The sequence below is a fragment of the Pipistrellus hanaki genome (genome assembly GCF_964339955.1).
Source record: "Pipistrellus hanaki genome assembly, chromosome: X".
NCBI lineage: Eukaryota > Metazoa > Chordata > Mammalia > Chiroptera > Vespertilionidae > Pipistrellus > Pipistrellus hanaki.
The window spans coordinates 92621136-92647636 of NC_140524.1; the positions used below are offsets into that span (position 1 = coordinate 92621136).

A 26501-nucleotide genomic window follows, 5' to 3' on the forward strand; every position below is an offset into this window, starting at 1 on the left:
GTATTGTCTGGCAGAATTTCTTCTTGCCTGAGGGACATTCAGGTTTGATCTATTAAAGCCTTCAACTTATTGGATGAGGCCCACTCACATCATGGAGGGTGATCTGTTTTTATTCAAAGAGCATTGTTTTAAATGTCAATTTTATCTAAAAATCACCTTTGCAGACTTTGAGCATGTTTTCAAATGTCTTCTGGCCTTCTGTATGTCCACTTTAGAAAAGTGTCTATTTAGGTACTTTGCCCATTTTTTTTATTGGATTGTTTATCTTCCTTTTGTTAAGGAGTATGAGTTCCCTATAAATTTTGGAGATTAAACCCTTATCAGATGTAACATTGGCAAATATGTTCTCCTATGAAGTGGGCTCTCTTGTTTTGTTGATGGTTTCTTTCACTGTGCAGAAGCTTTTTAAAAGAAAAACATGCTCAAAGTCACTAATCATCTGAGAGATGCAAAGCAAAATGACAATGAGGTACCATCTTACACCTGTCAGAATGGCTATCATCAACAAATCAACAAATGACAAGTGCTGATGAGGATGTGGAGGAAAAGGAACTCTCAGACACTGCTGATGGGAATGCAGACTGGTGCAGCCACTGTGGAGAACAGTATGGAGTTTCCTCAAAAAACTAAAAATGGAACTCCCATTTGACCCAGTAATCCCACTTCTAGGAATATATCCCAAGAAATCAGAAAAAATATATGACCCCTATGCTCATAGCAGCAGAATTTACAATAGCTAAGATTTGGAAACAGCCTCAGTGCCCATCAGCAGATTAGTGGATTAAAAAAACATGATATAGCTACACAGTGGAATACTACCCTGCTGTAAAAAGAAAGAACTCTTACCATTTGCAACAGCATGAATGGACCTGGAGAGCATTATACTAAGTGAAGTGAGTCAGTCAGAGAAAGATAACTATCACATGATTGCACTCATTAATGGAATATAATGAACAACATAAACTGATGAACAAAAACAGATCCAGAGATAGAGAAGCATCTAACGGACCTTCAAACCTCAGAGGGAAGGCAGGGGAGGGTAGGGGTGTGTGTGTGAGAGGTCAACAAAAGGACTTGTATCCATGCATATGAGCATGACCAATGGACACAGACACTGGGGGGGGGGGGGTTATGTGCTGCGGGTTGGGAGCACATGGGGAGAGGTCAATGGGGGGAAAAGGACACATATGTAAAGCTTTCAACAATAAAATTTTTAAAAAAGTAATAAGAAATAAATAAAAATCACTTTCACAGAAACATCTAGAAAAATGTTTGACCAAATACTTGGGCACTGTAGCATAGGCAAGTTGATACATACAATTAACTATCACAAGTTTATTAATAATATTGTTTAACTTGTTCATTAATAACAGGTCCTTATAAAAGTGGTTAATTAACTCCTTATGTTAGGCTATTTAATTTGTCATTTCTAAGGAGATTAAAATATAGTTTTGAAATGAGTAGTTATATATTATTTAAAATATTAAAACCTAATGTAACAGGTGAACAAAATTGAGGACATGAAATATAACCCCTGCCGAAACCGGTTTGGCTCAGTGGTAGAGCGTCTGCCTGCGGACTGAAAGGTCCCGGGTTCGATTCCGGTCAAGGGCATGTACCTTGGTTGCGGGCACATCCCCAGTGGGGGGTGTGCAGGAGGTGGCTGATCGATGATTCTCTCTCATCGATGTTTCTAACTCTCTATCCCTCTCTCTTCCTATCTGTAAAAAATCAATAAAAATATATATATAACCCCTCAAAAAAGTTAAGATTAAAATGCAGTGCAGATATATTTTTGATTTATGAAGTACATTTTATGTTGAAATGTTACAGATTCTAATCCTAAATGATGACATGAACCTATTTTTAGCTACTTCCAGGGCTACTGCCAGGACTAAATGTGATGATGGAAACTCAGGGGAACTATCTCCCTTAGAAATTTATTAGAATTTACCAATTGCTTCCGAGGGGTATTTTTTTTTTTGTAGGGCCCAGGACTGAAGAATACCCTTGTGTAGCCCTCTGCGACATATTTCCATAAGAGATTTAAGAAAACCATTGTGGAGTTGTTCCATAGTTAGATTCTCATCTTCTAGTGACATTTCATCATAAAAATGTCCCAGAATCAGGCCTAGGCATGGTTAGTGGCCCTCAAGAGGGTAGAGTTCGCCAGTAATAGCTGCATATAAATAGTCAATTATTTGGAAGGGATGATTCAAATGGATTCTTCCCAGGAGGAATAAACTTTGAGATGAGGAAAGAACAATGCCTAGTTATTCTTTGTATAAGAAATTGAGAAGTGGCCCTCAAAGCAATATCAAACTGGCCTCCAGAGAGCTTACTGCTTGCTATAAATTGCCTAAAATTTAAAATGCTAATGTCTGTGTCACATTTTGGGTTACCTTCTTCGTGCACTGAATAGCTAATAGTTGCATTAGTAAAGAAGGCAGGTCTATTGTAAATTGTGGGGAAAATTATACTCATTTCGTCCCTTATGCCAAGTTTGTATTTATTTATTATATGTGCAAAGCACTATTAAGATGAAGCTCATGGGAGTTACTTTTTTTAACCTGTCATACGCACTTAATAAAATAATAGGAATGCTACTTATTTAGAAATGGAGATAAAGGAACTAGTCTGGTAGAGCAGTAATTCTCAAAATTCCGAATCACTTGGAGGGTTTGTTCAAATACAGATAAGTTTGCCCTATGAATAGCATTTCTGATTTGCTAGGTTCAGGGTAGGACCTGAAGTTGGAATTTCAAAAAATTTTCTGATGCTGCTGGTCCTGAAAGTATAATTTGAGAACCAGGGCTGAGGGTTTGACACATTCAACATTGTGAGCTATTGACCTTGAAAAAAGTCCAACATAGACAAATAATAAATTCTTCCTTGCTAAAAAGATCTTACTTGATAGGGGAAATTGCTATTTAGGTCATTAATGTAAGATGGGAAATTAGTATGTATGCTGTGTGTAGGTATGTTTTCAAATTTTCAACTTGAAATTTTAGACTTGAACCCTCCCTGCCACCAAATAATGATGCTCTAAAAAATAAAATCACGGTGCTCCTTTCTACCCAAGTCATTTGACATTACTTTATCCACAAGTAGTATATCTATATATCTATATATCTATATATCTATATATCTATATATCTATATATCTATATATCTATATATCTATATATCTATATATCTATATATCTATATATCTATATATCTATATATCTATATATCTATATATCTATATATCTATATGTCTATATGTCTATATGTCTATATATCTATATATCTATATCTCTATATCTCTATATCTCTATATCTCTATATCTCTATATCTCTATATCTCTATATCTCTATCTCTATCTATCTCTATCTCTATCTCTATCTCTATCTCTATCTCTATCTCTATCTCTATATTTCTATCTATGTATCTCTATCTGTATATCTCTATCTCTATCTCTATCTCTATCTCTATCTCTATCTCTATCTATATATCCTATATAATAAAAGGCTAATATGCAAATCAACCAAATGGCTGAACAACTGGTCTCTATGATGTGCATTGACCACTAGGGGGCAAACACTCAACACAGGAGCTGCCCCCTGGTGGTCAGTGTGCTCCCACAGGGGGAGCGCTGCTCAGCCAGAAACCAGGCTCATGGCTAGCAAGCACAGTGGCAGTGGCAGGAGCCTCTCCCACCTCTGCAGCAAAGCTAAGGATGTCTGACTGCGAGAGGGCTCAGGCCAGGCTGAGGGACACCCCCCTGCCAAGTGCATGAATTTCATGCACCAGGCCTCTAGTATTTTAATAATGTTTAAAACTGTGGTTGCTTTAAACCTAGGACAATGCTACTGAAGTATGGTACTCAGATAACCAGTATAAGCATCACCTGGGAAATACACAATCCTGGGCCTTGGCCCAGATGTACTAAATTCAAATCTGCATTTTTAAAAAAATATATATTTTATTGATTTTGTACAGAGAGGAAGGGAGAGAGATAGAGAGTTAGAAACATCGATGAGAGAGAGTCATCGATCAGTTGCCTCTTGCACACCCCCTACTGGGGATGTGCCCGCAACCAAGGTACATGCCCTTGACTGGAATCGAACCTGGGACCTTTCAGTTCCCAAGCCGACGCTCTATCCATTGAGCCAAACCGGTCTCGGCTCAAATCTGCATTTTAATAAGATCTCTAGGTTATTCATTTTCATAGGAAACTTTGAGAAGATATGCTCTAGAAAGAATTTTGTAAGAAATGAAAGGGGAGGTGGGGGGAGGTGGAGGTGGGCAAAGTGGGGTGGGGGAAGAGGACACCTACAATAATGTCGACATTAAACATTTTAGTAAAAAAAAACCGAAAGTGGTGGTTTTAATGCAGAAGCAGAAACTTTGTGAAGAACACAGTGGGAAGCAACGGTGCACGGGCAGCCAGGCTGGGGGTCAGACCTAATATGGTGTCACAGCTGGGAGGCAGGGAAGAGCTGAGCAGTTGACCACTCTGACTTTGGTCATGCTGAGTTTTTTTATTTGTGTAAAAGAAACCCATTAATTAAATAGCTTTAGATTCTAAACAACAGGGAGAAAAATCAATTAGTACACCTTGGCGAGTGAGGCAGTATTGGGAAAATTCGTTATCAGGCAGCATATCTTGAGAGGGAAAGGGAGATATGACCTCTCCGTATCAGCAAGTAATAATGCTCAAAAAAATAATCATAGGAAAAGTACTGCTTTTACCCAGGGCAACGGACACTTTTAAATCCACAGAGGGTAACTGTCCTAAAAATACCTCGGTTTCTTTGAGCCGAAGAAAGACGCATAAACTGGCCGATGCAAATGAGAAGTATACAGGTTCAGCACTATTGTATTTTGTTTTTGCCATTACTTCCTTTTTGCCCCATTTTAAAATTATGTTTTTCAATCACAGTTGCCATGTAATATTGTATTATAATAGTTTCCGGTATACATCATAGTGATTAGATATATGAGATGATTCCCCCAATACATCTGTTACCCATCTAGCACCGTACATAATTATTGCAATATTACTGACTGTATTCCAGGTGCTGCATTTCACATCCCCATGGCTGTTATAACTGGTAATTTGCACTTCTTAATCTCATCTTTTGCCGGGTTCTGCCTTAAACATGGCTTGTTTAATAATAGTAAATAGAAATAATGCTGTTTGCTGCATTTGAGATTTCAGTTCAGAGTAGCTTATTTTTATGAGTCCTGGGAAACTATCAGAATGGCTATATAAAGCTTCAATGCAACAAGCACAGCCTCCTACAGTCTCCCCATTTCTCCTCCTGTACTCTTATAGCCTTTTCTTCATTCTGTAGTTGGATGGATTCTTTCAAACATAACTTATGTCATTTCTCTGGTCAAAACCCTCCTGGGACATTCCATCGCACTTAGAAAGTAATTCAGAATTTTAATCGTGTCCTCCAAGGTCATTATCAGGTTCCTGGTTGCCTCTTCTATCATTCTCTTGTTTGCTATTTCCTCACACTGTCCTTGTTCTCCTTGATTGACAAGTATGCTAGGGCCTCAAGGTCTTTGCACAGACTTCCTTCACATGGCTCCTTTGCTTAATTCTTCTGCATTTCTGCTCCAATTGCCTCAATGCTAGGACTTTTCTGGACACCCAATCTGAACTTGTATCCCCTATTTTACTAATCTTCTAAACTTGATTAGTTTTATTCATCCCGAAATTATAGTAAAGAGTGCTTCTTTTGCTTATTATCTTTCTCCCTTTAGACAAACCTTGGTCTGTTTTGCATCCCATTCTAACGCTATGCTAGCTTATAGAAAGGATTCAATAAATATTTATTTGGTGAGTTATAAAATCCACTCAACTCATCATTCTGTTTAAGTATCTATGGGATTTCTTCTTTGACCCATTGTAGCTCCATGAAGATAATTGCACACCAGTGGGCTTTTGTTTCTTCTGTTTGAGAGTAGGGCCACAGGAAGAAAACAACTATTTATTAAATATTGCCTGGTACATTTATTACCTCATTATTTTTATTCATAACAATCTTGTGAAGAAGGCATTATTGCCCTTCTTTTATGAATTAGTAAGTGGAGATGTTAAGCTTTTAATTGGTTTATCAAAATACAGAGAGCAAAAATACACAACACAACAAAACAGAAATTATGATATTCTGTAGAGTGAAACAGCCCTAACAGGTTTGGCTCAGTGGATAGAGCATCGACCTGCAGACTGAAGGGTCCCAGGTTCAATTCCAGTCAAGGGTGTGTACCTCGGTTGTGGTCACATCCCCAGTAATGGGGTGTGCAAGAGGCAGCTGATTGATGTTTCTCTCTCATCAATGTTTCTAATTCTCTATCCTTGTTTAAAAAAATCAATAAAATGCATATTTAAAAAAAGAAAGTGAAACTTAAGGCTCAGCTGGCATGAAGACACTAGTAGCCCTTATAATTGACAAAGGATTAATATGCAGAATCAATGCAAGACACTTGCAAATCAAGTAGAAAAGGATAGGGGGCCCTATAGAAAATGGAGTAAAAGCTATGAACAGGCAGTTTACAAAAGAAGAGTTATGAGTGGCTGATAAACAGACAGTTTCACCTGACTAGTAATCAGGAAACTGCACATTAGAAAAAGATACCATTTCACACTCATCAGACCAGTAGAAAAAAAGTCTAACAATATCAATTATGGGAAAACAGGAATGCACATATGAAACTACTAGTGTAGAGTGTAAATTGATTTAACCACTTTGAAGAGCTGTTTGGTAATATCTATTAAAGGTGAAGTATGTATCCAGGGGTGATATTTGAAATATTTAATAACTGCTATCAGAGGTATCAACCAACCAGAATAAACATATGCTGCAAATAATTAGCCTGGTCATATTAAATTATTGCCTTTGAATATCAGTCCTGTATATGCATTAGAAGAATTCCTGTACACATGCACAAAGAGAGGTGTATAAGAATAGTCATGCACCATTGTTTATAATAGAAAAAAAAAACACCTACAAATAACCCATGTACCTATCCCTAGAGTAGAGAATAAATTGCCCCAGATTCATAGAATGGCATGCTATTCAGCTATTTCAATGAATTAATCAGGTATACATAAATCAGCTTTGTTAAATTTCACTAAATAATGAGAAAAAAATAAAAAAATTTCATATGGCATGGCACTATTTATGTTAATTTTAAGCAAGAAAAGATTATATATTGTTTATGGACACACATAAAAGTATACATGGGTCTCTGGCAATTAGGGAAGTGCAAATTAAAACTACAATGAGGTACCACCTTACCCCAGTTAGAGTGGCCATTATTAACAAGACAAGCAATAATAAGGAAAAAAGGAAACCCTCATTTACTGCTGGTGGGAATTTACTGCTGGTATAATCACTATAGAAAGCAGTCTGGTGATTCCTCAAAATGTTAAAAATAGAACTATCATAAGACCCAACAACCCCACTCCTGGGTATGTACCCAAAAAACTCAAAATCGTTTATATGCAAATATATGTGCACCTCTATGTTTGTTGTAGCATTATTCACGATGGCTAAGACATGGAAACAGCCGAAGTGCCCTGTGATAGAGGCCTAGATAAAGAAGATGTGGTACATATGCACACTGGAATACTACGCAGCCATAAGAAAGGATGAAATACTGCCATTTGCGGCAACATGGATGGACCTTGAGAACATTATGCAAAGTGAAGTAAGTCAGACAGAAAAAGCTAAGCACTGTATTATTTCATTCATATGAAGAATAGAAAACTGAAACTCATAAACACAAACAGCAGTGTGGTGGTTGCCAGGGGGAGGGGGTGGGAGGAGAAGGGGATCCTAATGTGTGACTTTGGGTGGTGGGCACATGGTGCCATATACACATTCTGTAACTTAGTAATCCACACATGAACCCTATCCTATATAACAAAGAAGTAATATGCAAATTTACTATCACACCCTTGCACCAGATGGCTGCCCCCATATGGTCATAAGATGGCTGCCATAAGACAGCCTGCAGGGGAGGGCAGTTGTGGGTGATCAGGCCAGCAGGGAAGGGCAGTTAAGGGCGACCAGGCCAGCAGTGGAGGGCAGTTAGGGGCGGCCGGGCCTGCAGGGGGAGGTTAGGGCAGTCATAAGATGGCCGCCACCAGATGTCCTACAGGGGAGGAGAGTTGGGGGTTATCAGGCTGGCAGACAGGGAAGTTGGGGGCGATTGGGCCAGCTGTGGAGCAGTTAGGCATCAATCAGGCTGGCATGGTAGTGGTTAGGGGGTGATCAGGCTGGCAGGCAGAAGCAGTTAGGGCAATCAGGCAGGCAGGCAGGCTAGTGTTTGGGAGCCAGCAGTCCCGGATTGTGAGAGGGATATCTGAGGGGTCCCAGATCAGAGAAGGTGCAGGCTGGGCTGAGGGACAGCCCCCTCCCAGTGCACATTTTTCATGCACTGGGCCTCTAGTATGCTCATGTTGACTAATGTCACCCCAATACAATTTAATTAAAAAAAATAAACACAGTGAACTACAAATAAATAAAGTATACATGGGAAAGATACACACTGGTTTCAAGGAAGTAGTTATCCCCAGACTGCAAGGAAGGGAAATAGAATAAGGTAGGGGAATTGTCACTCTCTACTCTTTAATTTCTTAAAATAAATATGACATATTAACATTTGCCAAATTTAGATGTAGATGTCTGTTATTTTAAAATATTTTGTATGTTAGAGCTTTTCAAAGCCTAAGTTCCTGAAGAGATACCCTAGCCCTACCTCATAGATGTTGCTTTCTCTTACCAATACTGCAGGAAATATAATGGGATATCAGTGTCAATATGGTTCTTTAGTCATTGTATCTTCAGAGGCCCCTGATCTAGATTATACCACATATCTGATATCCAAGGAGTACAGGTGGTTAAATGGTGGGATTACTGACAGAATAATGAATGCTTTCTTTGGACATTCCAGAGTCAGAGGAATCAAGGCCCAGCTATTACCAGATTGGGATGTTTATACTTGCCAGAGAATTTTAGAAGTATTGCCATCACTCTAAACATGAGGCTTCCTGCATGCACATTTCCTTACTTTGCTACTGCTAAGTAAGGCAATAAGAAGGCCATGTTATGAAGTCCAGCTAGTTGCTGTGTCCTTGCTTCTGCCAGATTTTGCACAAGAGCACAAGCATTTCAGTTGGGTCCTTGTATGTCCACCAGTCATGTCTGAGGCTTCAGGAAGCACCGTGGTTTGCCATGGAAACCTGCAGTTATGTTTCTAAATAAACAATGGGCCTTGACTGCAGCAATACAGATCAGTGGCCTTGGCAATCCAAGCATGTAAATCCAGTGGTCTGGCCATTTCTTTCTTTCTTTTTTTTTTCTTACACAAAATGATGGTTGAGTTAGGAGCCCCTAGGGTTTAGGTTTGGGATTGACAGGATGTATACAAATCTTCCAGGGAGAGAGAAATGGGGAGATGCTGGTCAAAAGATACAAAGTTTCAGTTATAAGTTCTAAGGATCTAATATATAGCATGGGGACTATAGTTAATAATAATGTATTAAATACTTGAAAGTTACAAAGAGAGTAGATCTTAAGTGTCCTCATCAGAAAAAAAAAAATTTTGTGACATGATGGAAGTATTAGCTATCTAAGGGGGTAATCATGTTGCATTACATAACTATCAAATCAACATGTACAGCCTTAACTTGCACATTGTTCTCTGTCAGTTATATCTCACTAAAGCTGGGGGGATAAGCCCTTCAACGTCTAGTCCTACCATAATACCTGATATGGTTCTCTTTGTTATCATATTAATAGCTCCATATACATATTATAGCTATTAATATGATAGCAAAGAAAATATTTGGCAAGAAAAATTTCATCAAAACTCTCCTCTAACCCAGCCAATTTTGCCATTGAAACATTTCCTCAGTGGTTTGGTCCACTTTTAACCACATAGTTTATTTTCCTTCTTTTCAAGGTTCTTTGACCTCAAGTGATATTTTGTAAAAAAAAGATTTATATGTTGGCACATCCAATATTGTGCTCTAAGTTATTTTCTGAAGCAGCCAATGTGATTAATATTTATGTAGTGTTCTACATGGGCTACTTAAATCTTAGTAGAGCATACTTATATATTGAGATGACACATAAAAAATAAATGAACAAGATATGATAATGAATTAGATCTGTGATAAATAAGAAAAAAATCTATGTTGTATTGAGAGCATGACCCTAAATCAACTTCTTTGTGGTTTAAGATGAAATGAAAAGTAGATCCAAGAATATCCTTGTCTTATCCAAATCACAAGAAAGATCAATATATATTTTTAGTGCTAATATATAAATTTCTAAATATGATAATACCATATTTCATATAAGTTGCATAAAAGTGTTTGGGGGCCAGATGAATTTAAGTGATAGGAGTTGTCTTAATTTATTTTAATTTTTTATTTTTATCTTTTTAATTTTTCATTTGCAGCTTACATTCGATATTATTTTGCATAGTTTCAAGTGTGCAGTATGGTGGCTAGACAACCATATATGTTAGAAAGTGTTCCCCCCTAGCTGAAACCAGTTTGGCTCAGTGGTAGAGTGTCGGTCTGCGGACTGAAAGGTCCCAGGTTCGATTCCGGTCAAGGGCATGTACCTTGGTTGTGGCCAAGTTATAAAGTCCAGCTAGTTGCTGTGTTCTTGCTTCTGCTACATTTTTCACAAGAGCACAAGTGTGCAAGAGGCAGCTGGTCGATGTTTCTCTCTCATCGACATTTCTAGCTCTCTCTCTCCCTTCCTTTCTGTTAAAAATCAATAAAATATATTTAAAAAAAAAAGAAAGTGGTCCTCCCAATATTTCCAGTACCCATCTGGCACTATAAGTAAATACTAGAAGCCTGATGCATGAAGATGCATGAAGATTCATACAAGAATCAGCCTTCCTTTCCCAGGCTGCCAGCACCGCTTTTCTGCTCTGGCCTTGGAGCTGCCCCTTTCTGCTCTGGCCCTGCCTTCCCATGCTGCCCAGAGGCCCTGAGCAGCTGGGGCAGAGGGGAACGTCCACGGCCAATCTGCTCCTGTGTATGCAAATTAACCCACCATGTTTGTTGGGTCAATTTGCATACTCATTCCTGATTGGCTGGTGGGTGTCATAAAGATATGGTCAATTTGCATCTTTCTTTTATTAGTGTAGATTATTGACTATATTCTTTCTCTGTGCTGTACTTTACATCCTCATGACTATTTTGTGACTACCAATTTGTACTTCTTAATCACTTCCCATTTTTCACCAAGTCCCCCAATTCCCCTTTCCTCTGGCAACCATCAGTCTGTTCTCTGTATCTATGAATCTGTTTCTGCTTTGCTTAATTTGTTCTGTAGATTCCACATATAAGTGAAATCATATGGTATTTGCCTTTCTCTGCCTGACTTATTTCCCTTAGCATAATACCCTCTAGGTCCATCCATGCTGCTGCAAATGATAACATTACATTTTTTATAGCCAAGTAATATTCCATTGCTTATATCTACTACCACTTTTTTTATCCACCGATCTGATGGGCATTTAGGTTACTTCCATTTCTTGACTGTTGTAAATAATGCAGAAATGAACACAGGAGTGCACATATTCATTAAAACTAGTATTTTGGGTTTCTTCAGATATATCCAGAAGTAGAATCACTGGGTCATAAGAAAGTTCCATTTTTAACATTATGAGGAACCTCCATACTGTTTTTCACAGTGGCTGCACTAGTCTGCATTCCCACCCACAGTGCATGAGGGTTCCCTTTTCTCCCTCTACATCCTCACCAGAACTTGTTTGTTGATTTGTTGATGACAGCCATTCTGACAGGTGTGAGGTGATAACTCATTGTCATTTTAATTTGCATCTCTGATGGTTATTGATGTTGAGCATTTTTTTTCATATGTCTATCCTCTTTGTATATCCTCTTTGGAGAAGTGTCTATTCAGGTCCTTTGCTCCCCTTTTTTAATTGAGGAGGATTTTATTTTGATCATTGACTTTTATTTTATTATTTTAAATTTATCTTTATTGTTGAAAGTATTACAGATGTCTCCTTTTTTCCCCATTTAGTCCCTTCACCCAGCACTCACCACACTATTGTTTATGTCTATGGGCTATGCATATATGCATATATGTTCTTTGGTTAGTTTCTACCCACCCACCATTTACCCTTGCTTTCTTTCTAAGATTTGACACTCTGTTCTATACATCTATGCATATGGATCTATTTTGTTCATCAGTTTATTTTGTTCATGAGATTTCACATATGTGTGAGATCATGTAATACTGGTCTTTCTCTGACTGGCTTATTTTGCTTAGCACAATACTTTCCAGATCCTTCCATGCTGTCTTAAAGGGTAAGAGACCCTTCTTTTTTATTGCTGCACTAATGCCCCAGTGTATGGATTTGTGCACATTGAAAGGAAATTAATTAGAAAGTGGATGGAGGTGCAGGACTGGGTGAGAGGCTGGACACACCTTGGAGCCAACCTCCCACGGTCCCTCCCTGGTGTCTGCGGAATGAGCAGAGTCCCTCCGCTAGGTGGGATCCCTTGGTCTGGTCTGTGAGGATTGGGCTGAAACCAGCTCTCCAACATCCCTTGAGAGGTCCGGAATCGAGAGAGGGCAGTTCTCAGGTGATGCATCCTGAAATCAGGCTACCTCCTCTCTGGATACAGGGCACATCACCCGAGAACCGCCACTGCCAAGTCACCATAGCTTAGCAGCTTCTGTGTTGAGTGTCTGCTCCCTCGTGGTCAGTGCATTTCATAGCTACTACCAGTCTGAGTGTCCCCTGGAGGTCATTGCATGACATAGCTAGCAGCCAATACATAGTATTCTGTGGTGTAAATATACCACAGCTTTTTTACCCACTTATCTACTGATGAGCACTTGGGCTGTTTCCAGATATTAGCTATGGTAAATTGTGCTGCTATGAACATAGGGGTGCATATATTCTTTCTGATTGGTGTTTCTGGTTTCTTAGGATAAATTCCTAAAAATGAGATCACTGGGTCAAGTGCCTCTGCCTAATTTTTAATTGGATTGTTTTTTTTGTTGTTGTTGAGTTGTATATATTCTTTATAAATTTTCATATTAACTCCTTATTGGATGTATCAATGGCAAATATTTTCTCCTATTGAGCAAATGTCTTCATTTTGTTGATGTTTTATTTTGCTGTGCACACACTTTTTAGTTTGATGCAATCCGATTTGTTTATTTTATCTTTGATTTTCCTTGCCCAAGAAAATATATGCATGAGAAGAAATATTGCTAACAGAAGTGTCTAAGATTTTACTGCCTATGCTTTCTTCCAAGAGTTTTATGGTTTTGAGTCTTATAGTTAAGTCTTTAATCCATTTTGAAGTTTTCTTGTATATGGGGCCTGTGGAACTTTGTGGCGAGGCTGGGTCTCAGTCATCAGGGTGAGGCCAGTAAAGTTCATCAGGTAAAATAGGTTAATATTTGGCTGTGAGGACAGAGGCCTCTGCACAGGAACTGTGGTGATAGTTGGGACATGTGGGGGACAAATGGCCCTCACCCAAGAGCTACAAAACTCATTCTCCCTGTGCATCTCTGACACCTAAGTCTGCCTGGACCTTCTTCAGAATCTTTTTAGAAAGACCGCAGTGGGCTGAGGCTCCCTAAAGCAAGCTGATTCCTTGGTAGGGCTCAAACATGGCAAAGTGGGGCCACAAGGAATAGGGAGGATGGGGCCAGTAGATATCCCCAGGCAGACACAGTATGGAGGGTGCTCAACTCAGGAAAGATAGCGTCTTTGACAATGTAAGAGAGGGACTCAGCCCAGGAACAATGGTGGCTGTTCCCCTAGCCCTCTCCCTGAAACTTTGCAACCCAATCTCTCTCTGTTTGACTCCAGTCTACTCTGAGCCACCATCATTCCACAGAGGCCAGGGTGGGTGCCCACAAATGAGATTGTGTGTGCTTGCCATTTAAGAGGGTGCCTGGGTTGCTAGTAGACTCCTATATCACCTCAGTGGATGGAATCTCTGTTGGTTTTCACAGTCAGATGTTATGTGGGCTCCTCTTTCTGCCATTAGAAATCCAGCTGGGGAGCCTGACATGGGTCTAAGACTCTTAGCTTCTCAGAAGGGATCTTTGCAATTGAAATATCCCTGCAAATTCTCAACCACCACCAGAGCAGCCCTTTTTTATCCTTACCCTTCCTACCAGTCTCCACATGTCTTCTTCTGTATGTCCTTAATTATAAGACTTCTGTTCAGCTAGTCTTCAATTCCTTATTCAGGTTGATTGTTCTATAAATTGGTTGTAATTCTGATTTAGTCCTGGGAGGAGGTAAGTGTAACTTCCGCCTACTCCACAAACATCTTGGATCCTTGAGTCTTATTTTAGTCATGATATTTTATTAATTGAACAATTTCAGATTTTATAAAGAATAGGCTTGGAAAATGATGTTATAAATATTATTGTGAATATTGACCTTTGAAATGGTTATTAAAATTAATTAGATGTTGGTGTTGTTCATCAGATGATGTTATGAATTCTTCCAGGAATGGGATAGTTAAAATATGTGATAAAATAAATAATAATTGATATACTAGTAACTTGATTCTCTAGATAGTATAAAAATGCTCATATTTTAGATAAATGCCCAAAAAGAATTTTGATAGTTTCTGTATGATAACTAGAGCTACTAACTGATAGGTATGTAACATTATATATATATATATATATATATATATATATATATATATATATATATATATATATATATTTTCATTATAAGAAAAACAGTTTAATACTGTAGCCTCTTAGGTACTTTTTCTCTGAAGTTTACCTTCACTCAAATATAAGGATAAGGTCCTAGCAGCTATGTTTTTGTTATAGAACCCTATACCACCAGCACTCCCACTCAGGATACTTGATTGGGCCATGAGTGGAGAGCTGATCCACATTGTCTCTTACAGAGATATAAACTTGGAGCTGAGACAGTCTAGCTCACTCTAGACTGATATCATGAATGGATGTAATACAAACCAGAAAGCTGTAGAATCAGCCATTTTCTACCTTGTTCATGGAAAAACAACAAAAATGTAGTTTGGGGAGGAAGAAGAATGAGGCAGACACACAGATAGAAACAGTTTTCAAGAACATTCACTTTCACAGATGGAGACTCTCAACAAATGCCTTCTCCATGGAAACACCTCTCCAAACAAAACTATGATGTTTTTGGTAAGCTTTTGTAACACATTAACATCTATTATTTGTGAGGGTAACAATTAGGATGAATTAGCCACATCTCCCCATACCATCTTCTCCTGTTTTTAAAAACCTATTGAGTATACTATGAATATTATTTTATCCTGGATGCTTTATATGTATATAATTTAGTCTTCATAAGGAAGACATTAAAATCACCATTAATCTTTTACAGCTAATGAAACCAAGATTATGTCCTTTGTAGGACTTACCCAAATTCACATTAAGTGACTGCGAGTGGCCAAAATGAGACTTGTGTGCAGGTTTTTCCGCCTCTTAAGATTTGACTCTTAATCATTATGTTGCACTTGAATCTGAGGACAACAACAAGTATCTTCCAAAAAGGAGGAAAGATCTTTATCCCTCAGTGACAGGAACATTAAATTCAGCTAACTCTACATATTGGCCATGGTGTTTGGAGCTCCGAATGATGGAGTGAACTCTGAAAGAAATAGTGTGTGGGCAGGCTGGATGTTCTCAACAAAACGACCCATGTGTGAGTGTGAGTGTGTGTGTGTGTGTGTGTGTGTGTACATGGTAGAAGGCAAAAGGAGGAGATTCTTTCCTAGAAGCATAAAATGATTATTCCCTTTAGTTAAACATCATTTCCCATTCTCTTACCCATGAGGGAGTCAAGTTAAAATGGAACGTCATATGGCGCTTCCTGGGAAGGCACTGTGAAAGAAGGCACATGTGCTCTCTAAAAAGCCCACAGACAGCACCAAAACATAAATGCCTGGAAGAGATGTAAGAAGGCCACATTTATTGGTTCCAAAGAAAATTAAAACATTTTTGTAAAATAACATATGGGTCCTCACAGGACACAAGCCTAAAACCAATTAGTTCCAGCTTCAAAGGGATTTCGTTGAATATGAGAAATGGGTTCTAATTGAAATTTTAATTAGGACCCCAGAACACATCAGTGTACTTATTACTGAAAGTTCACCACAAATTGCAAGCTTTAAATGATTGGATGGACTTTATTTAAGCTGAGAAAACACCACTGCAGAGGTTATACCCTGTTGGAGGGCCTAGAATAAAACAGAAGTTTGCAGCAGCAGCAGCAGGAGTCAGCATAAGGAGAGAGATCAGTCCTTCCATTTCCCCAAAATAATGATAGATTTTTATTCAATGAATACACCAAGAAATCCTTGCCATTTTTCATTGAGGGAAGAGCACTCAGGTTATAGGAAAAGAGGTTTGGGAAAGGAATATTTTGCTGACTTTATTAGTTTTCTTTTAGAAAATACTCTCTGCTTTTTTAAATTTTTATTTATTTTTTAAAAATGTTTTTATTGAGCCCTAACAAGTTTGGCTCAGTGGATAGAGTGCTGGCCTGTGGACTCAAGGGTCCCAGGTTCGGTTCAGATCAAGGGCATGTACCTTGGTTGCGGTCACATCCCCAATAGGGGGTGTGCAGGAGGCAGCTGATTAATGTTTCTCTCTCATCGATGTTTCTAACTCTCTATTCCTCTCTCTTCCTTTCTGTAAAAAAATCAATAACATATTTTTAAAAATAAAAATATTTTTATTGATTTTTTTAGGAGAGGAAGGGAGAGGGATAGAGAGCTAGAAACATTGATTAGCTGCCTCTTGCACACTCCCCACTAGGGATGTGCCTGCAATGAAGGTACATGCCCTTCATTGGAATTGAACCTGGGACCCTTGAGTCCGCAGGCCGATGCTCTATCCAGTGAGCCAAACCAGTTAGGGCCTCTCTGCTTTTTTAAAATTGGAGTTTCAAGCTCAGGTGGAAAAACAAATATGGTCCATTGGTTTCTCTTTCCTTATTCCCCTTCTGTGTGGAAAGTTTTTTTTTTTTTTTTTTTTTTAATTCCTTGTGTTCAAGAGAAGATTCCCATTGCTTTTGGCTATGTATCTCCATTAGGTAAAATCATTCACCCTGAGCCCTCTCTGTTGTTGATTGTAAAAAATTCCCTGGCCGGCTACATTTCAAACCTGTCAGAGCCAGTGATGTACTCCAGGTGCAGCAGAGTGTGAATGCTGTTAAAGTTATTGTTTCAGATGACCTTAATATTAGGTGTCTTCAAGTTTTCTACTCTGCTGGTTTCTCCTTCTGCTTCTTCCTCTAATTGCTGCTGAGTTTTCAAAAGCAGGCCTTGTTTCATATGCTTCCAATTTGTTATAAAATTACAGCAATTCCCTATAGAATTCTGCTTTTTTAGTGTCCTCATTAAATAAACATCTAGGAGAAGAACTTAATTTGCTTGTTATAGTCAACCCTCATCCTACAGTACACCTCATTGCAGCCTCTTCTCAATAATGAAAAATGTACTGCCTCAACGCAAGGTACTGCATGCCTGTTTTTCCAAGTTACCAGTTAAGATGCTTTGGGCTGCTGGTAATACAATATTCAGCTAATAATGACTTAGATCAGTCATTTTTCAACCAGTGTGCTGCAAGAATTTTTTAAACATGCAATACTTATTTAGTCAGGGGCACTGACCTCTTTTTCCTTAGAGTATAAAATTAAAAAGTGACAACAGCCATCTGGTGTGAATGAACCAAAAATGATACCTATTTTTTGTCGGATCATAAAAAAAAATTGACTGTCAAATTATAGCGGGAAGGCTGGGGAGTGTTGGGGAGAGGGGGGAAGAGATTAGCTGAAGGACTTGTATGCATGCATATAAGAACAACAATGGACACAAGACACTGGGGGGGTGGGACGAGGGCATGCGACAAGGGGTAAGGGAAGCTGGGGGAAGGTTAATGGGAAAAAAAGGAAATATATGGCTGAAATAGGTTTGGCTAAGTGGATAGAGCATTGGCCTACGGACTGAGGGGTCCCGGGTTCAATTCCAGTCAAGGACACATACATTGGTTGTGGGTACATCCCCAGTGGGGGATATGCAGGAGGCAGCTGGTCGATGTTTCTCTCTCATCAATGTTTCTGGTTTTCTATCCCTCTCCCTTCCTCTCTGTAAAAAAATCAATAAAGTATATATATTTAAAAAAAACTATTAAAAAAGGAGATATATGTACTACTACGTGTAATACTTTAAACAAAAAAATTAAAAATAAATAGAAGAGAAAGGTTTATTTGAATATATATATATATATATATATATATATATATATATATATATATTTGGCATGCCACAGAATTTTAGTAATTCATTTATGTGTACTATGAGATGAAAAAGGCTTGAAAATCAACTGACTGAAACAATAAAGACACTTATTATTTCATATAATACACATTCCAGAGGTAGGGAATTTCTGGATATATTCCTTGGGTCCAACATTTATTGGATGTCAGCACCTATGAAAGATAGAGGAAAAGGATGGGGAGTAGTCAGAGAATTTGGACCATGGCTCGTGTCTGTGAAAGGGGTGGGGAAAGGAAGAAAATGGAGGAGGAGGGGGAGCCTAGGACTGCTGAGATGCTCTGAGAAAACCACAGCCAGCTTAATAGGGAGCTCCACCAAAAATATGGCCCGCAGAGGAGCCCCATGTTAGGCAGAAATGAACAGGCCCTAGTGCTCCACTGTTTTTAGTTACTGCCCGGCACTTCCTAGGGGAGCTTTGCCTCCACTCGGATACTACTATGGACTGCTTGAAGCTGGGGACTGTCAGCTCATTTTACTCCTTGCAACTGACCAGCAAGCTCTTTATTTTTTAAGAAATATATTTTAATTAATTAATTAATTAATTAATTAATTTTTTTTTTTTTACAGAGAGGGAGAGGAATAGAGAGTTAGAAACATCGATGAAAGAGAAACATTGATCAGTTGCCTCCTGCACACTTCCTACTGGGGACGTGCCCGCAACCAATGTATATGCCCTTAACTGGAATTGAACCTGGGACCCTTGAGTCCAAAGGCCAAGGGCTCTATCCACTGAGCCAAATCGGCTAAGGCAGCAAGCTATTTCTTGAATGGAGGTCTGAGTGTCAGACCTCCATAGTTGCCACATAGGATTCAATTCAACAGCACAATGATGCCATTGGTATCCAGGTGCTTCACAAATGGGCATTTGGTCATGCTTAGCATGTTGGTATTCTTCAGACGTATTTTCCCAGGTTTTATCAATGACTGTCACAACCTCATGTTTTCACACAACTATATGCAAAAGCAGGAAGAAGAAGGTATCCTCACATGCCTCTGTTTTTAAGGAAGGAAGGTCTTTCTTTAAAGTTTCCAAGCAGAATTTTCTGTCAGTCCCATAGGCCATGTTTCAGTCATATACCTGGTAGCTGCAAGGGAAGCTGTGAAAGTGAATTTCTGGCCTTTTCAACTTATAATAATAGGAAGTGAGTTATGCCAGCAAATAGAAGGGGCATGGGAGGAAGGTGGTGGGGTGGCTGATTTGTTGGTAAACCACCAGGGCCTGCCATCTTTGGACATTAGAGGTTATAAATGGATTACTGAATTTATGACTTGTTACACTGGCTGGTTCTTTTGCTTTTCTTGCATTCCCAAAATATTCCCATCTTTCCTCCCTACCAATAATATAAGGCTTTACTGCAGTCTTTCTTCATATCATTTTTTACTTTTCTTTTGCTGTTGTTGTGGTTCATCGTTTACTAAATGCCCAACTGAAGAGATATTTGACCATATTTTTTAGGCTAATCTTTTAAAAGGGCTCTAAAATGCCTGACTATATTAATCAATAATTGTAGTTCTGTCATTTTATTTTACTTTAGAGAGAGAGGGAAGGAGAGAGATACATAAATGTGAGAAACATTGATCAGTTGCCTCTTTTACACACCCAGTTAGGGGTTCAAACCTGCAACCTGGGCATTTGCCCTGATTGGGAATCGAACCAGTAACCTTTCAGTGTACTGGATAATATTTCAACTAACTGAGCAACTCTAGCCATTGCAATTCTGTTATTTTAAATTTTCAGTTTACGATGCCAGCTTCTGCAGTGCTAGAGAACTATGGACACTTAAGGCCCGGGGATAAGAGTAGGAAAAACATTGCCTACTATGAATATACCTGTGCAGGGTACATTTTTGGTACAAAATGAGGTATAAATATGCTTTCCCTAATCATGTCTTCCTCATTTCTCCTATGTTTTTGTATACTCTCCCCTGCTTCTTTACTGCATTTATAATTTTCAGCAATGAACTCATCAGCTCTACTATTTACCTACTATTTGAACTTGGGATACCTATGAAACCTCTCTGAGCATTTGTTTCCTGATCTGAAAAATGGGATTAAAATGCTCCTTCAGGGATGGGGGGTAATTGGGGGATAACGACATATATGTAATAACTTAATCAATAAAGAAATTAAAATATAATGCTCCTTCAGGTGGGTTCCATAGCACAAACAACAAATCATCATTTCCTCCTCTCTCCCATCCACCCATGCTCATTTATTTATGGCATCAGAAGCTATTTATTAATATGGACAGAATTCATAATATAATCTGTACAAGTGATTGTCTTTCTCTTTTTACTTTTTCATGCAATTATTTGATTCATCCTAAAATAAGAAAACAATTTAAATTTTGTAACTAAAACAAAAAAAAATAATCCACAAATTTCATTTCTGCACAAAAGTAGATTTCTGTGAGGTTCTGCTATTTTTTGACAAAGATAAAGTATTCATATGTAAACTTAGTGTTGATAACATACCATATCTGGTATTCATGCATCAAATATCATTTACAAAGTAAGAGAGCAACATAATTGATTGTTTTATCCAATCTCACTCTCCAGAGACAGTCATTATTAATGTTATTGTGTGTCATGACAAATTTGTCCCGATACACTGATAAACATGAATGAGTATATGTAGTTATGTGAGTGCTTTTAAGCAAAACTAGAATCATAATCTTCAACAGTATTCCAACATCATTTGTTTCGTTTAACAATATCAACTGATATTTCCTTTGCCTTTTATGATATTTTTGATATTTCATTTTTACATTATTAAGCCTATTAATATTTATCTTTAATTTTTCTGTGGTTGCTTCTATGTTTAAATTTGTTTCCACTTTTATATCAAAAATTATTTTCCTATATGAGCTTTAAGTTCTTTTATTTTTAAATATCAGTTTTATGAACAATTGTCCTGATGTGTGTGTATATATGTATTATGTATTTTTAAATTCTTATACTTGATTTGGAATAGACTTTCCTTTCTTCATTGATTTAAAATTTCTATTTTTATTGTATATTGGTTCTTAAGCAGATTTAGCACAGGAACATTCTCTTATGATTGGTCAGCCATGCAGAATAAAACTGTTTTAGCTGTCAGATATCTTATAATGTATTGAAATATTTGATAGCGCAATTTCTCAATTAATTTGAATTTTTCAAAATGGTCTCTGTAGGAACGCAAGCTAGTATACTGCAGATGCCAATATTATTGGTAGATAATGAGAGCTATAGAAGTTTTGAAATGGAGGAGAGCAGATGGGTTCTTAGGGAAGATGTGGTACTTTGGCTGGACCCAGAACGATAAATCTGGTTGGCCAGGCAGAGAGGAAGGATAAAGGGCATTCCAAGTAGGGGAAACTATGTCACAGCCTCCAGATATGTGATCAAGCATTATGCACTGGGAGAGGCAGGATGGAAGGGAACTAATATTTGCTGAGTACCTACTGAATGTGAATCACCATACTAAGCATTTTATAGGAATAATTCTAAGGTCAGCTGAATCCTCATATTTTATCATCTGTGAAAAACCGTATTCAGTGCCATCTTGTCACATTGTTCCAACTTGGATGCAGAACTCAGTATTTGTTTGAGTCTTTAAAAAGCAATTCACGCACCCTAGCTGGCTTGGCTCAGTGGATAGACTATCAGCTTGGGGACTGAAGGTCCTGGGTTTGATTCTGGTCAAGGGCACATGCCTGGATTGCAGGCTCAATTCTAGCAGGGGGCATGCAGGAGGCAGCAGATCAATGATTCTCTCTCATCATTGATGTTTCTATCTCTCTCTTCCTCTCTGAAATCAATCCTATATAATAAAAGGGTAATATGCAAATCGATTGAACAGCGGAACAACTGGTCACTATGATGCACACTGACCACCAAGGGGCAGACACAGGAGCTGCCCCCTAGTGGTCAGTGTGCTCCCACAGGGGGAGCAGTGCTCAGCTGGTGAGCGCAGCAGCGGTGACAGGAGCCTCTTCCACCTCCTTGGAAGCACTAAGGATGTCCCACAGAATGAGCCTAAGCCTTCAGTCAAACATACCCTGAGGGCTCCTGGACAGCGAGAGGGCGCAGGCCTGGCTGAGGGACTGCCCCAAGTACATGAATTTCGTGCACTGGGCTTCTAGTAAAAACACATTTAAAAAATAAAATAAAAAGCAATTCACTTACAAAAACTTTGTAAACCAGTTTCTTGACCTCAATGACATAGATGTTTTAGGCTGAAAAATCCATTCTTATAGGGTGCTGTCCTGTGCATTATCTTTATCTCTGACTTCAACCCACTACTGGATGCCAGTAGCAATCCTTCTGTCTTAGTAGAACAACCAAAAATGGCTACAGATATTGCCAAATATCCCTTACAAGGCAAAATTAATTCAGAAACTTGTAATAGATAGGAAAGTTGGTGGAGGGTTTGATATAGTCGAGGATATGAAAAATAAATATCCTTTTTGTTTTTGTTCCTGAAATTCCTTCTCGGTTTGTCTGCAATAGAATTTGGGGACAGGGTATGTTGTGCTTCATCTATTGCAAGGTGTGGCTCTGCTAACATTTGGGCCACATCATTCTTAGTTTTCAGGGGTTACCCTATGCATTCTGGGGTGTTTAGCAGCACCATGGGACCCTTCCAAGGATATGCCAACACCCCTTCCCCAAGTTGTGACAATCCAATCTGCCTCTAGACACTGGTAAAATTGGCCCTGGTGGTGAACCACTGATATAGACTAAACCAAGGATAGGAAGGGTATAGGACTTCATTCTACATAACCCACAAGACATAATTTTAAAATTCTCTACTTTATTTTCCCTTCGAAGTCCTTTCTTGGTTATGATGCACTTAGTTTTGTTTGATTCTGCTCTCTCATGCATTCTCTATCTCAGCCATATTGATGTTTGGGACCAAATCATTCTTTGTTGTATGTTGTCTGTTTAGCAATACCCTTGATCTCTACCTAGTAGGTGCCAGTAGTACCTTGCCACATCACTTCCACCCTCTGTAGTTGAAAAAATGAAGACTGCCTCCATATATTGCTAGACATCTGGAAGGATGGGGCAAAAAGTTCCCCTGGTTAAGAGCCACTGTTCTACTTTAGCCCCATACAGTAATTCTTTTCTGCTCCTTTTAAAGAAGAAGTGTATGTTTCTCTCTTGTTTTTACTCATAGACATGGAGTGGCAATTTTGTTGTTTCTTGAACATGACTGAGGAACCTCACTTCCTATCTCAAGTGGTTTAATTGTTACATTTTTTCTCTAACAAATATAGGATTGCCCCTCGGAGGGATTCTAGCAAGTAACATATACTCCAATTTGCTAAACATTCATCATTTCTGCTCTGAGTGAACAGTAACAGGCCATTTGAGCTTTTGACATGGGTTTGGCTATAGATTGCTTTGCTGTGGAGTAAATTTGCACATACCTCTCTGTTTCACTAAATCTGAACATGTGGGCAACCTCAAGACAAGCATATTGTCTTGCACCATAAGCGAGTTAGTTCCTGTGACCTTGTTTCATCCTCTGAAAAATGTGGATAAGATTACAAGTAGTTTTTTTTTAATGTATTTCATTGATTTTTTTTTACAGAGAGGAAGGTAGAGGGACAGAGAGTTAGAAACATCGATGAGAGAGAGACATCGATCAGCTGCCCCCTGCACACTCCCCACTGGGGAACGTGCCCATAACCAAGGTACATAACCCTGATCGGAATCGAACCCGAGACCTTTTAGTCCGAAGGCCAACACTCTATCCACTGAGCCAAACCAGTCTTAGCACAAGTGGGGTTTTTGATTAAGATTCTAGGTTATAAGATAAAGCACCTGGTATATATCAGACACTCAAAAATGTTAACCATTATTATTAATTTTTTTAAGAGAATATAGGCCTGATGCACGAAGATTCGTGCAAGAATGGGCCTGCCTTCCCCTGGCTGCTGGCACCACCTTCACTCTTGGCAGGAGCCGCCTTTTTGCCTTCCCATGCTGCTGAGAGGCCGGCCGGGGCCAGGGTCCTGCCCCCTGGGCGCCTGCATATGCAAATTAACCCATCATACTCACTGCTGATTGGCTGGTAGGTGAAGATACAATCAATTAGCATGTTAATCTTTTATTAGGTGGATGTTGTGGCTATATAAAGAACCTTTAAAACCAGAATTTAAACCTCCAACACCTATACTTAGAGTGTTTCACTCTTTATTTAATTAATTTCTGACTTAGTTGTTGTGGTCACAGCTGAGGCATGCTAGAGAAAAAACGATTGTTGCATTAATTTTTTTGTTGTTGTTTTGCCAGAAATTTTAAGACTTTACTAATTCCAATGTTCTCAAAAACACAAATTTAAAACTTAGCATCGTATTTTTTCTTGCAATGTGAGAAGATGCAAATTGCATCTAAAGACATAAGAGATAGAATTTTAAATTAGGAGTTTTACTGAAATTGGTTTCTATGGCAAAAGCATCATTTGGTTATCTTTTACTGTTTTTCTCAGTAGATTAGATATATTTTTCTTTCACGTTTTTCCCCCCTAAAGTATGTATGTGGTTTTGACCTTTTCAAGACAAATTGAAAAATAAAATCTGATGAAAAGAAAATGGACAACTTGTGAGTCACATCACAAAAAAGTCAATAAAAAAGCAGAATGTGCTTCTTTTAAAAGAAAACACCAAATGGCAGATGACACCAGTGATGTGAAGGGCTGGAGTCATGGGGGAAGGGGGAGTGCTGTAATAGGAGTCTACAAGGGCTTCAGTGGAGGATTTGGCAGCTGCATCAGGGCCAGATCTCTGGCTGCTGAGGTTTGGGTTGGGGCTGAGTCGATGGAGCTCAAGCAGGCAAGGCCCAGGATGAGTGAATTCCCAAGGTGGGCCCCTGGTCAAGGACATGAAGATTAAGTCCCTAGTGGAAATCTATATATTCTCTTGCCCATCAAGGAATCTGATATCATTGACTTTTTCTTGAGGGCATCCCTCAAGGATGAGGTTTTGAAGTGTATGCCCATGCAAAAGCAGACAGATGCTGGCCAGATGACCTGGTTCAAGATATGTGTTGCCATTGGGGACTACAATGGACATGTTGGTCTGGGTGTTAAGTGCTCAAAGGAAGTAGCCACTGCCATCCATGGAGCCATTATCTTGGCCAAGCTCCCTATTATCCCTGTGCAGAGAGGCTACTGGGGGAACAGAAAAGACAAGCCCCACACTCTTCCTCACAAGGTGACTGGCCGTTATGGCTCTACTCATGCATTCCATCCCTGCCCCCTGGCATTGTTTCTGCCCCTGTGCCCAAGAATCTGCTGCTGATGGCCGCTATTGACTATAGCTATACCTTGGCCAGGGGCTGCACTGCCACTGTGGGCAACTTCACCAAGGCCACCTTTGATGCCACCTGTAAGACCTACAACTATCTCATCCCAGATCTCTGGAAAGAGACTGTTCACCAAGTCTCCCTATCAGGTACTCACTGGCCATCTTGTAAAGATCCACACCAGAGTTTCTGTGCAGAGGACCTAGGCTCCAGCTGTGGCCACCACATAATTTCATACAAGAAAAATAAAGTGAATAAAGCATGCTAAAAAAAAAAAAAAAAAAGCAGATTTCTAACCCAGTGGTCGGCAAACTGTGGCTTGCGAGCCACATGCGGCTTTTAGGCCCCTTGAGTGTGGCTCTTCCACAAAATACCACGTGCAGACGCATACATATAGTGTGATTGAAACATTGTGGCCCATGTGTAGAAGTCCGTTTTCAGCCTGGGCAAGCCTATTTTGATGACGTGGTGTTAGAACACTCAAGGGGCCAAAGAACCGCATGTGGCTCACGAATCACAGTTTACCTACTACTGCCCTAATCGGTTTGGCTCAGTAGATAGAGCATCAACCTGCGGACTGAAGGGTCCCAGGTTCAATTACTGTCAAGGGCATGTACCTTGGTTGCAGGCACATCCCCAGTGGGGGGCGTGCAGGAGGCAGCTGATTGATGTTTCTCACTCTCTATTCCTCCCCCTTCTTCTCTATAAAAAATCAATAAAATATATTTTTTAAAAAGTAGAATGCACTATTCTGGTTATAAAAAGGGGGTTCATTTTTCAATTTGTTACACAGGATGTACTCTTCCATAGATTAGAAAAGTAA

The 26501-nt window shown here is 39.0% G+C and overlaps 1 pseudogene across 1 annotated transcript; it reads left to right on the forward strand.

Moving 5' to 3' along the window:
- The first annotated feature begins 20127 nt into the window (after window positions 1-20127).
- Window positions 20128-25919, forward strand: LOC311614891 (small ribosomal subunit protein uS5-like; annotated as a pseudogene). Its single transcript has 4 exons — window positions 20128-20182; window positions 21559-21662; window positions 22624-22768; window positions 25236-25919. The product of its transcript is annotated as a small ribosomal subunit protein uS5-like (transcript).
- The last annotated feature ends 582 nt before the right edge of the window (window positions 25920-26501 follow it).